This window comes from Lonchura striata, chromosome 7 (genome assembly GCF_046129695.1).
Source record: "Lonchura striata isolate bLonStr1 chromosome 7, bLonStr1.mat, whole genome shotgun sequence".
Classification (NCBI taxonomy): domain Eukaryota; kingdom Metazoa; phylum Chordata; class Aves; order Passeriformes; family Estrildidae; genus Lonchura; species Lonchura striata.
Window position 1 is genome coordinate 22,959,493 of NC_134609.1, and position 10,266 is coordinate 22,969,758.

Below are 10,266 nucleotides of genomic sequence, written 5' to 3' on the forward strand. Positions count from 1 at the left end.
TCCCAGAGGGTTGTATTCCCATGCTCATGCTGATGCCTGCTCTGCTACCTCAGTGCTAGTGTGAGATCTTTGATCTGAGCACTAATATATGAAGGTGAGTGTGTCAAATCAGGATAGCACCTACCTGGGAAAAGGCAATGTGCTTGAAGTCATATATGCAGGGTAGGGTCCCTGGTTCTCTGCTTCCAGACAGCAGCACCCAATAGGTACCTTCATCCTTGGGGAAAGGAACAGTTCCTCCCACATTTTGTGGTTTGTGCACTGAGGAAATTCACCAGATTCGGTAGAATGGAAGATTTAGGAGGCTTTTATAGCCCAAATGAGCTTGGGTTTGAGTGGCTCATTGCTAAGGATGGAAGCTCAGATCAGGGAGGTGTGTGGGGAATGTCAGAACTGAAGGGTGGAAGGCTGAACTGCCTGGTTCAATGTGCCTGTGTCCCTCTGCCAGCTAAGCTTCACAGAGGAATAGGGGCCTCAAAAACAAAAGTCTGATGGAAGGTAGAGACTCCTGGTAGCTATAACAGCAAGGGGAAGGCTGCTATCAGAATGCTTTCATACTTCAGAAAAGGAAAATGAGGGAAAGATGGCAGGACTGGTATACTCTGAGACAAAGTTTAGTTAGAGCATATCCATTATGATACCAGAATTCAGAGAAGATGATAGCAAATGTTAAAGAGGATTTTTCAAGTTCTGTTGCCTATAGAAGTACTAGTTCAGAGCTGTGCTGGAAGGTGACATCGCCCCATTCACACTCCTGATGGAGCACCCTTGTGCTGTCCAGGGACAGCTGGGTGCCTCTCAGGACCTGTTTCAGATCCTGGAGGACTGAACAGGGCTTGTGCCATGTAGCTTTTGGTCCCTTGCTTTTAGGCTTGCAAGGAGCAGTTATGTTGCAAGCATGAGAGCAGTTGCTCAGCCTCTGGCTCTGCTCTGCACATGCTGCCTTTCCTTTCTGTCTCCAGGAGAAACAAGCATTCAAGAAACTGCCACAAAAAAATACATCTTTTACATCACTGCAAATCAGATTGTGAAGAAATCTAGGGTGGAGTTGGATGAGTGGGTGTTGTCCTTAAGTGTCCCTAAATGTCTTTTTAGTCCATACATTTGCTGGTGTGATTTGCAGTCTATTCTGGTTACAAAGCACAGGCTTTCTCCAGCTTCTTCCTGCCTAAAGAGCTTTCCAATAGGTAGAAATTGCATCCTTGCCAGTAAAACCCAGGTCAAATTGAGCTGCTCCATGGGGAGTCAGTCCTGAGGTGCCCATCCCCAGTCCCTGAGCACCACAAGGTAGACAGCTCTTCTTAGCTTCTTGCCGTATCGTGGGAGCTTCCTTTTTTAGGAGGTATTCTGCAGGCATTGTCATTTGTATGCTAAAAACAACACTTGCCTTGCAGGAAAGTCAAAGGTCCAAATGTGCCTGTAACATGGAAAAAAAAAAATGTGTGAGGCCTCAGGTATGGTGAATTTGACCCTCCATCTCCACTTTTTACAGCTTCATGTTAATTGGAGAGTAGACACACTGCCAGCTCACTCTCTGGGGAGAAAAAGGCAGGAACCAATTTGCAGAGCCACATAAATATGGAAGTAGGATTTTTTTTTTATGTGGGAGGTGTTACCAGTACCACACATTACGGTTTCTTGGCTTTATCACATCATAGGCTTTTACTGAGACATGAGTAAGTTTGTTAAATAGGAAATATGAAAATAGCTCGTGAAATAGGTTGAGTCATCAGAGAAAATCAAATGGAGTTCTGACACCAGGGCCTCAGTTGTAAAGTCCTACTTTATTTTACCATTGCATTAGAAACTTTGGGGTCATTTAAATCTTTTTATTTCAGCTTCAAAATTCAAGGTACTCTGACATCTAAGTAAAGCTTTCTATATCCGTTCATGCTTTCCTTCAGCAGTGGTGATACATCCTTATGTGCCCTGCCTATGAACACTTGCAGGGAATGTAAAGGATACCAAGGCAAATGGCTTCTGCAGCAATAGCTGAAATGCTCAATACTTCTTCCAGCCTTGTCTAGCTATTGAGAAATGTGGCCCCTCGATATCCCTTTCATGTACTAGCCTATCAAAGTCACTGGCTGTGACTGGTAGCTTCTGGGAATTCTAGCAGGACACCAAACAAACCCATAAAGGCAGCAACTCGAGATCAGGAGTGACCATGGTAGATAGAAAGGCTGTAAAGGACATAGGACACAAGCTGTCATGGGAGCCATGGGACCCACAAGACACACTGCATGAGAAGTGGGAAAGACCTTTAATATAAATCCTGCCCCAATCTCAGCCTGTGCTACCTGCAGTCACGACTAGGATTTCAGAACACGTACCACGTAAAGGCTTCTGATCTGCTGGCACTGTTAGAGGCTCAGAAATGAAAGGCAAAACAATAAAAGGCTCAATTTGAACTTCAAACCCCCTTGGCATAACCATTTTTCCAGATTTGGTTTTCTAAACTAGTCATGTTAGTAAAGTTAAACATTTGTGTAAGCATTAATTGGACCAGGTTTATGTCTCCCATGTGTCATGACAATGTAATTTTTATGGGCTCTCTTTTTTTGGGGGGGGTTTGGGGGGGTTGTCTGTGTGTTAATAGTGGTTTATTTCTGTCACAGTGATACTCCATTTCTGAGATTCCTTTGTAAAGCAGACAGTGGGTGAGTCATCTCTCATTATTAAATTGCCCATACATTGTGAGCTGCCTCCAGGCCCGGAACCAAAGCCTATTGCCTTGGTGGGGAGAAGAGCCCCAGAACACAACGGGATTCGGATCAGGCCCTGGATGAAACGTTCCATTATATCTTTATTTTAAGGAACCTTTTGTTCTAATTGGAGCTAAGACTTGCTTCTGCATTGAAATTATATTTGAGGTCTACAGGACTCAACTGGAGCAATGGGTATATCCTTGCTGCTCTAATGCCTCCAATCACATTAAGTCAAGTTAACTGGAAAATCAATTGACACGAATTCCAGCACGACCATTAACTTCCATCCGCTGGGCCCCAAGCGGCTGGCCAGGGTGAAGAGGTTTCTGGCAGGGATGGAGCAGAGCTGTGCTCATCTCCTGGATGTGCTTTCAGCCTGAGGTCTCCCCAGCAATGCCCACATTGCCCTGAGTAATTACTGTGGCTCACAGAGAGCCCAGGGGTCAGGCAGTCTGTGAGCAGTTGTGGGCTCTCCCTGTGGATTTCCAGGGCAAGTGATGCAGCTGCTCCTGCTGGCACAGCCACATTTGTCAAAAGCATAAAGGAAGTGAGTGAGACCTGGACTAACCAAGCTGACCAGATGGGTCCCTTGAGTATATAGAAAAAGAATGTAGCAGCAAAACTGTGTTTTCCACAGGACAGCTCACTTCTGCAGAGGATATTTCTGCTCTGTTGGTAAAACAGAACTTTGCTGATGTGGCTTTGCTCATGTGAGAAGCATTTTGGTGCTAGAGTGAACCTGAAATTCTCTCTAAATGTTTCTCACCGGCTTATCTGTATGTCTCTGGATCCTGTCTTGCATCAGGGATAATGATATCAATCTCATTCTGAGAAATGCATAAAGCTTTATTCAAATGTTTGCAATGTGTATTAGACCCATGACAAAGACTACCCTAAGCACAAAATCTTGTTACCATGATGTATTTATTGTACTGTGCTTGTAAGTCCATATGTTCCTTATTAGAAAAGAGAGTTTGTAGTGGGATTTTTTTTTTTTATGTGGGTTTTTTGTTCTTTTCCCCCAGGATATAATGTATTACTTAGTTAAAAAAAAAAAAAATATTATGGAGCACTTTCAGACAGCCACTACAGCCACCCTGCCAGGCAATGGGAGACCTGGGTGGGTGGCAAGAAATCTGTGTGCTACTGAGTGCTAAAGCATTGACATGGTTCAGTTTAGTAAATCCAGCTGTGAAGAGCAGCTGGTTTTCTGGCAGCCAGCATGACAGAGGCAGATAGATACGCTCAAGAGAATTGATCAGGGACCACCAGTGGAGAGAAGAGGAGGGTAAGTTTTTCCCTGTGCTGTGTTAAAGTGACTCCTGGCAATTCTGATTACTAAAGCCAGCTGCGAGGCATTTTGCTGGGCTTGTCTGTGAGATCTGGCAGGGATACACTTCAGCCATGAAGAAAGGGGAAGCAGAAGAGTTCTGCATAGCCAGCTACTGCCATACTCTGTGCTGTGGCCTGTGGGATCCTGGGGAAAGGTTGTCAGGACACGTGGGAAATGTCTGCAGACAGCCCGGGAGGCTGCCAAGAGGCTTCAGACAGTGTTCCCACCTTGGTTTCTCTTCTCATTTCCTTCTTCATCCTCCCTCTGTGAGGGAGCTGGGGGTGCAATAAGAGGCAGCTGGCACAGCTGGCCAGGGCTCGAAGAGATCGTGTAGAATAAACAGCGAGACACTTCCTTGGAGAGCTGGAGAAGATAATAAAGTTGCCCGTAATCCCGACCCAAGGGTGAAAATTGCGAGGGTGAAGCCTGCCAGCTCGGGTGTGATAGGACAATGTCCTGCTGTGTCCCCGGGCTCTGCCTGGGAAGAGCCTGAGAAATGCTGAGCGCTAATGGCGAGTGAGGCCCAAGATAGTCCCTGGGGCCGTGGTTTCAGTTTCCATGACAAAACTGGAAGTTATCTTTGTTTCCCTTTGATCTTCAAAGCACAGGGGGAATTTTCACACTTAGGGGAGGACACCCGGTGTCAGGTGAAGTTGCTGCAGCTTGTTAAAGTCAGTCAGATGCCATAAGGTCAGCAACTCACCTGCCTCAGTGTGAAAATGCCTTGCAGAAAGGGGGCTGCCTTTTTGTGGGGCTCGTTTTGGTTTCTAGTTTAAAAATCACATTTGTTTGTGGATCCCAAGGCTGTAGACTGATGGCTTAAAGAGGGAGTATAGCCTGATCACTTTACATACGTATTACTGTGTTGAATGGATGTGGTCAGCCTAAATAACTATTTTTGTTCTAACCTAATTACAAATTTACTGCAGCCACCTCCTTCCAGGGTGCTAATTAGGAGCAGAGGCAAGGGAAGAAGATTTTTTTCAGAATTTCAGGGTGCTCTGTGGAAGTCAAATATCCAGTCTGGCATCTATGTCAGACATAATTTTGTTTATACTGGCCACAATGACTGCAAAAGCTGACCCAAGATGAGGCAGTCTGGGTCACAGACCTACACAGGCTCTTTCTGCCTCTGCCCCACTGTCTGGCTCATCACATGTGCTGAGTGCAGACATTCAGAGATTTCTCTGCATCCATCCCCCAATTTCTCCAAGGAATTTCCATGGCCCTCAGTCAGTCTCTGTCCTGCCACTGCTGGGAACAAGTTGCAAAATATCTCTTTGGTCAATTATGTCATCAAACCAGCAACACCTCCAGGGCCAAGACAATCACCACCGCCTCTCCTTGGTTCCTCATCCCCTCTTGTGTGAGGGCAAGAATCAGTGCCTGCCTTCCTGCAGGCACTCCTTCAGAGCAAGCAGCCAGTCCTGCAGATGGGGAACATGTATTTATGTCTGTGTGGCTCTCCTACTGTCGGGATTGCGTTTACTGCTTGCTTGAACATTAGGAGACTTTTGGAGGTGAAATTGACTGCTTTTAATTCACCTTCCTATTTCCTAGTCTTGCACTGTTGTCTGAGCTGGCAATCTTTTCACCTGGAGCTTGGGATTAAACAAGTCTCTAGATTTCTACCTTTGTTTATGATTTATTTTGATGAGAACCAGTTGATCTTGTCCTCTGTGGGCTGTCCCTCAGCCCTGCTGGTGGATGGGCAGGTGCTGGCCTCAGGAATGTCACAGAGCCCCGTGAAAGGAGCCACCCCCTTGCCCTGCTGCCTGTGAGCTGGTGCCAACCCAGGCTCTCTTCAGGGAAGCCCCTGCTGAAGCCAAGGGATGGTGTGGGCTGCCACTCTCACTGCTAGGGCAGCTACTGGGTGCAACAGACCTGTGGGATCCAGCGTCCCTGATTCGCCTCTCCTTCGTGTTTATCCTTCCAAAAGCAGGTCTGGAGTTGCATCTCTGGGTGCCCTCCAGCACAGCTGACCCCGTAAACAGCTCAGTGCAGGTCCCTTCCCTTCTCCGGAGTTTAAAATAGAAAAAACAGAGATCAATGCTTTCTTCCACAAAATTTCCAAATGCAACAAAGCTTTTTTCGCACTGCAGCAAAGGACAGCATCGCTTTCCCCCCTCGGGCAGGATGTGATCCAGATCGCCCCGTGACCGGAGCCGGCGCACGGCACCTGCCGGCGCTCGCTCCCCTGTGCACAATGCCTTCATTTATGGAATTGGTGAAGCGAGGGAAATTCATTCAACCACGGCCACGTTTTATTCACAGAGAGGTTCAGCTGAAAGATGATGAGCAAAACAACTGTTTTCCTTAGTAAACCTGCGGCAGATTAATTTGTAATCTATGCCCTTCTCAAAAAGGAGCCTTTCTCTGTTGTTCATTTTATGTCGAGGTTTTACCCTGACAGTCTTTTCTTGACAAACATGTTAGCTTTCTTAAAATGCTGTTGGATTAAAGGGTTTATGGAATACTTAATAGTCAACAAAAATTATTTAAACTTACACATTCAAAGGATCATAGGGATCAAGAGAATTTTTTTTTTAATTTTTAAAAAGAGACTGACTGTTTTGAGTTGTTTAAAGTGACTAGAAACTGAGTCAGAAAAGGAGAAGCAAAAACAAACAAGCAAACAAACAAAAACTCAAAAAAAACCCTTCTGCTGCTTTTCATGCACATTTTTGATATTGATGCCTCCCAGCCAATTCCCCAGTACAGCACATCACCCTAGCACCCCTCGGGGCACACTGTGGTAGGGACAGGGAGCAGAAGACAAAAAAGAGCAAGAAAAGGGTCTATAGGTGATGGAAACAGGTACCCACTATGGAACAGAGATGTCACTGGCTAATGCTGTGCAGCCAGCATCTCAACTTGTAATTACATCCAGCCCTTATCAAACTGACATTCTTTAAAGGCTCTTACAGGCTTAGGGCTCCCACTTCTAAGTTTTGTGGCAGGCAGTTGCTCGCTGTCAAAATTACAGATATTTCTGCAGGTGCTGCTGAGGAGTCAGACTGTGCATTGCAAGGCATAGGTCACTACAGGGTTTGAGAGCAGCAGAGCTCAGTAATTTATTCAAGTCAAAAAGAAATTGTTGGAAAGGAAGTCCATGTCTGGTTTGCTTGCATTTTTTTCACCATAAGTGCTCCTTGTCCCGCAAAAGCTTGGTGGGTTGTCTGCATTGAGGTGGATGCATGTGCCAGGGTGTGTCAAGAAAGCATTGGTTTCTCCTACTTCACCTGCTGGGATCTCTAGTGAGTTCAAAGGTGAGAGAAAGATGCATTATGGCCCTGCTGCCTTAGGATTTAGGATTGGGTGTGTTATAGATAAAAATTGATACAGCCAAATTAAATATGAAAAATTAAAATTTTATTTTTAAGATCGAATTCTCTCTGAGCCAGCCACAAGAAAAAGGACGGTGCCGAGTCCGGGATCGGTGCTGGGTGCATCACAGAGCGGATAGCCTCGGCAGAGGTTCCCCCTATGCCCACACACCATCCTCTTGGCACAAGCAGTTTTTATAGGAAATATTCTTCCTGACGCCGGGATTTCGGGGAATCCGTCTTTTCTTCCCATTCAAAGTCCCACATATTCATAAAATCTCTTTTGTCTGTGTTGGGGTGGAACAATTCGGTGTCGGGTGGTGATGAATCTTCTTGATGGAGTTACGGGAGCACGGCATTCAGCTGTATCAGCCCCATCTAGGGTCGTTGCCAGGATGATCAGCCCCTGGGCATTCCTGTATCACCTCGAAGAACGACCCATCTCCGGGCGAGCAACATGTATTAGGTTGCAAATAAGGTTTTGTCAGAAACCGGTTTTCGAATATGTGGGGGCACCTCCCAATGCCAGCCCGTGTGCTTCCAACAATATCAAATATTATACATATCATATTATATTAGCGCGAATTACACTCGCTACATGTAACAGGTGTTCTAGGAGGAGAGGTATTCTTGGCTGTCCCACTGTTACCCTGCTTGACCTTGGGCAAGACACTTTCTCATTGCCTTTGTTTCCCAGCCTGGGCGTAGAACATCGGACTATCTGTTTCTGAGTTCAAATTGCAGGGTCTAATCAAAGTGTCAACTAAAATCCAAGTTCCCCGGTTTGCTCCTGAGATTCTGCTGCGACACCAGCACTAAGAAAAACAGTCTCCAGAAGTTCTGCCTCCCCTGATGATTTCAAGCGATGGGAGCACAAGAGATTGATGTTGCAGTGCACATACTGATTTATACAGGCATTTGAAAAAGGCAATAAATACCTCAGTGATTGCAAGCATTCATGAATGAAAGCAGCCTATACAAGTGTTGGTTCACAATTGAAAGTGGTAATAGAAGAGGTTAATAACACTTCAAGTGCTTTGTCCCTCCCTGCAATAGGTTTAACATTTTTTTTTCTGAGAGAAATTCTACTATTTGAGAAGACAGAAAAAAATCTACAGAAGTGAATTCCCATCTATATGTTCCTGGTAAGTTTAATGAAAGAAATGCTTGACATATTTTTATGCTGATGAAGACTAGATGAATTAAAGCAGTGTTCCCACTTCCTCCTTTCTGATGCTAATGTCTAATTCTAGCATAACTATGCAAAAACACTGCTTATAAAGCAGGGCCATGGAAAAAAATCTCTGCAGCACCTACGGAAGCAAGGTGAACTCCTCGTGTAGCAAGCAGTGATTATATGTTTGCAGGTTCTCAATATAGAGTGCTGTTTTACAAGCTGCCAGCTTTCTGCACTCCTACAGCCACAGCAACCTGACAGAATAAAAATTACATGCATCACACTTGGGTTGGAAGCATATTTTCAGCAAGTACTACAAAACCGAAAGAATAACAGAAAATATAATACCTACCCCACCACTCCACTTCCTCAAATACAATCTCTAAAAGCTGTGTGGCAAAACCTGTGTGCAGGGGCCTTATTTGAGTATTTGAAACACTCTTTGAACCAGACAATCATTTGCCACTTAATCCTTAATGAATACAGTTGCTATTTTTGCAAGCACGTCACACTGGTGAGGATGTTTGCTGATGGAATATCAGTGGGATGTGATTTTATTCTTATGAATAAATATAATGTGGTGTCTGTGCACATTTACATGCACACGAGCCCTCTCCAAATTGCTGGAGTGTGCTGTATATCCAAAGTCCTCGAGAGAGAATGAACACCTGGGGATAAAAGAGATGCCAGGTCCTTGTTTGTGCTTGTTCATAACAGAGTGATGCACTTCTTGGTGCACCTCAACAACAGGAATCTGTCTGGAGCACCAGATGTGGGCTGTTTGGCTCGACACAGGGCTTTCAAGAAGACTTGGTGAATTCAGGCACAAAAATGTCATTGCAGCAGTCAAGAGAACAGACAAATTTTCCTCAGCTGGTTTTTCTGAACCCCATCTTTAGGGCAGGAAGATTAATTCCTTGCTCTGGCAGTCTATGATTAAGTGAAAATAAGCTTCTGAACTACAAAGGAAATCTCTAAGGTGTGACTCAAGGCGTCCTGTACCTCTAAAAGCAGAAGACAAAGAGGAATGAACTTTACCATCTACATCCACCTGTCTTTAGCAGGAGATTGGTAGTGAGGAGATATCCAGAGAATTCCAGGTTTACTTAGAACGTGTAAAAAAAATCTGTGTAATCTAGGTTGTGTAAATGGATACCATTTATTTGCATGATAATATTAACATAAAAATAGATGTAAATAATTCTTTTAACCAGGTGCAAAATAGTTTAATTGTGTTGTAAGGAAAAGTGGGGAATGTGACTTTTGTTTATTTTCTTAAACTCTCTTCTCCTTCCTGCCAGGGGTGTCCTGAGATGGGCCAGGCATGTGGGACCTGAACTACAGGGCATATCTAACTCACTTCACCTCAGAAAAAGCAAAGAAGGGTAAATTTAGTATCACAAACGAATCCCAGAAAGATACAGTGAGATTTATTTGAGGATTTAAAATTCCCTGAAATCCTAAAATGAAAGGGATTTTGGAAATGCAGATAGAGAAAATATTTTTTCCTTCAGTCACATTGAACTAAGCTATTTAAAAGCCAAATGAGACAGGCAGGAAATTTTCATTTTGAATTTGTTTGTAGAGTAACCATTAAACACTTTAGTTTTTTAAGCCCTATGTTTTCTGAAGAAGCAATGGACCATTTCTTTATAGGTACTGGTAAAATCTGTTACAATAGCTTCTTGAAGGGCTGTTAGCAAAACCATTTAATTACATGGC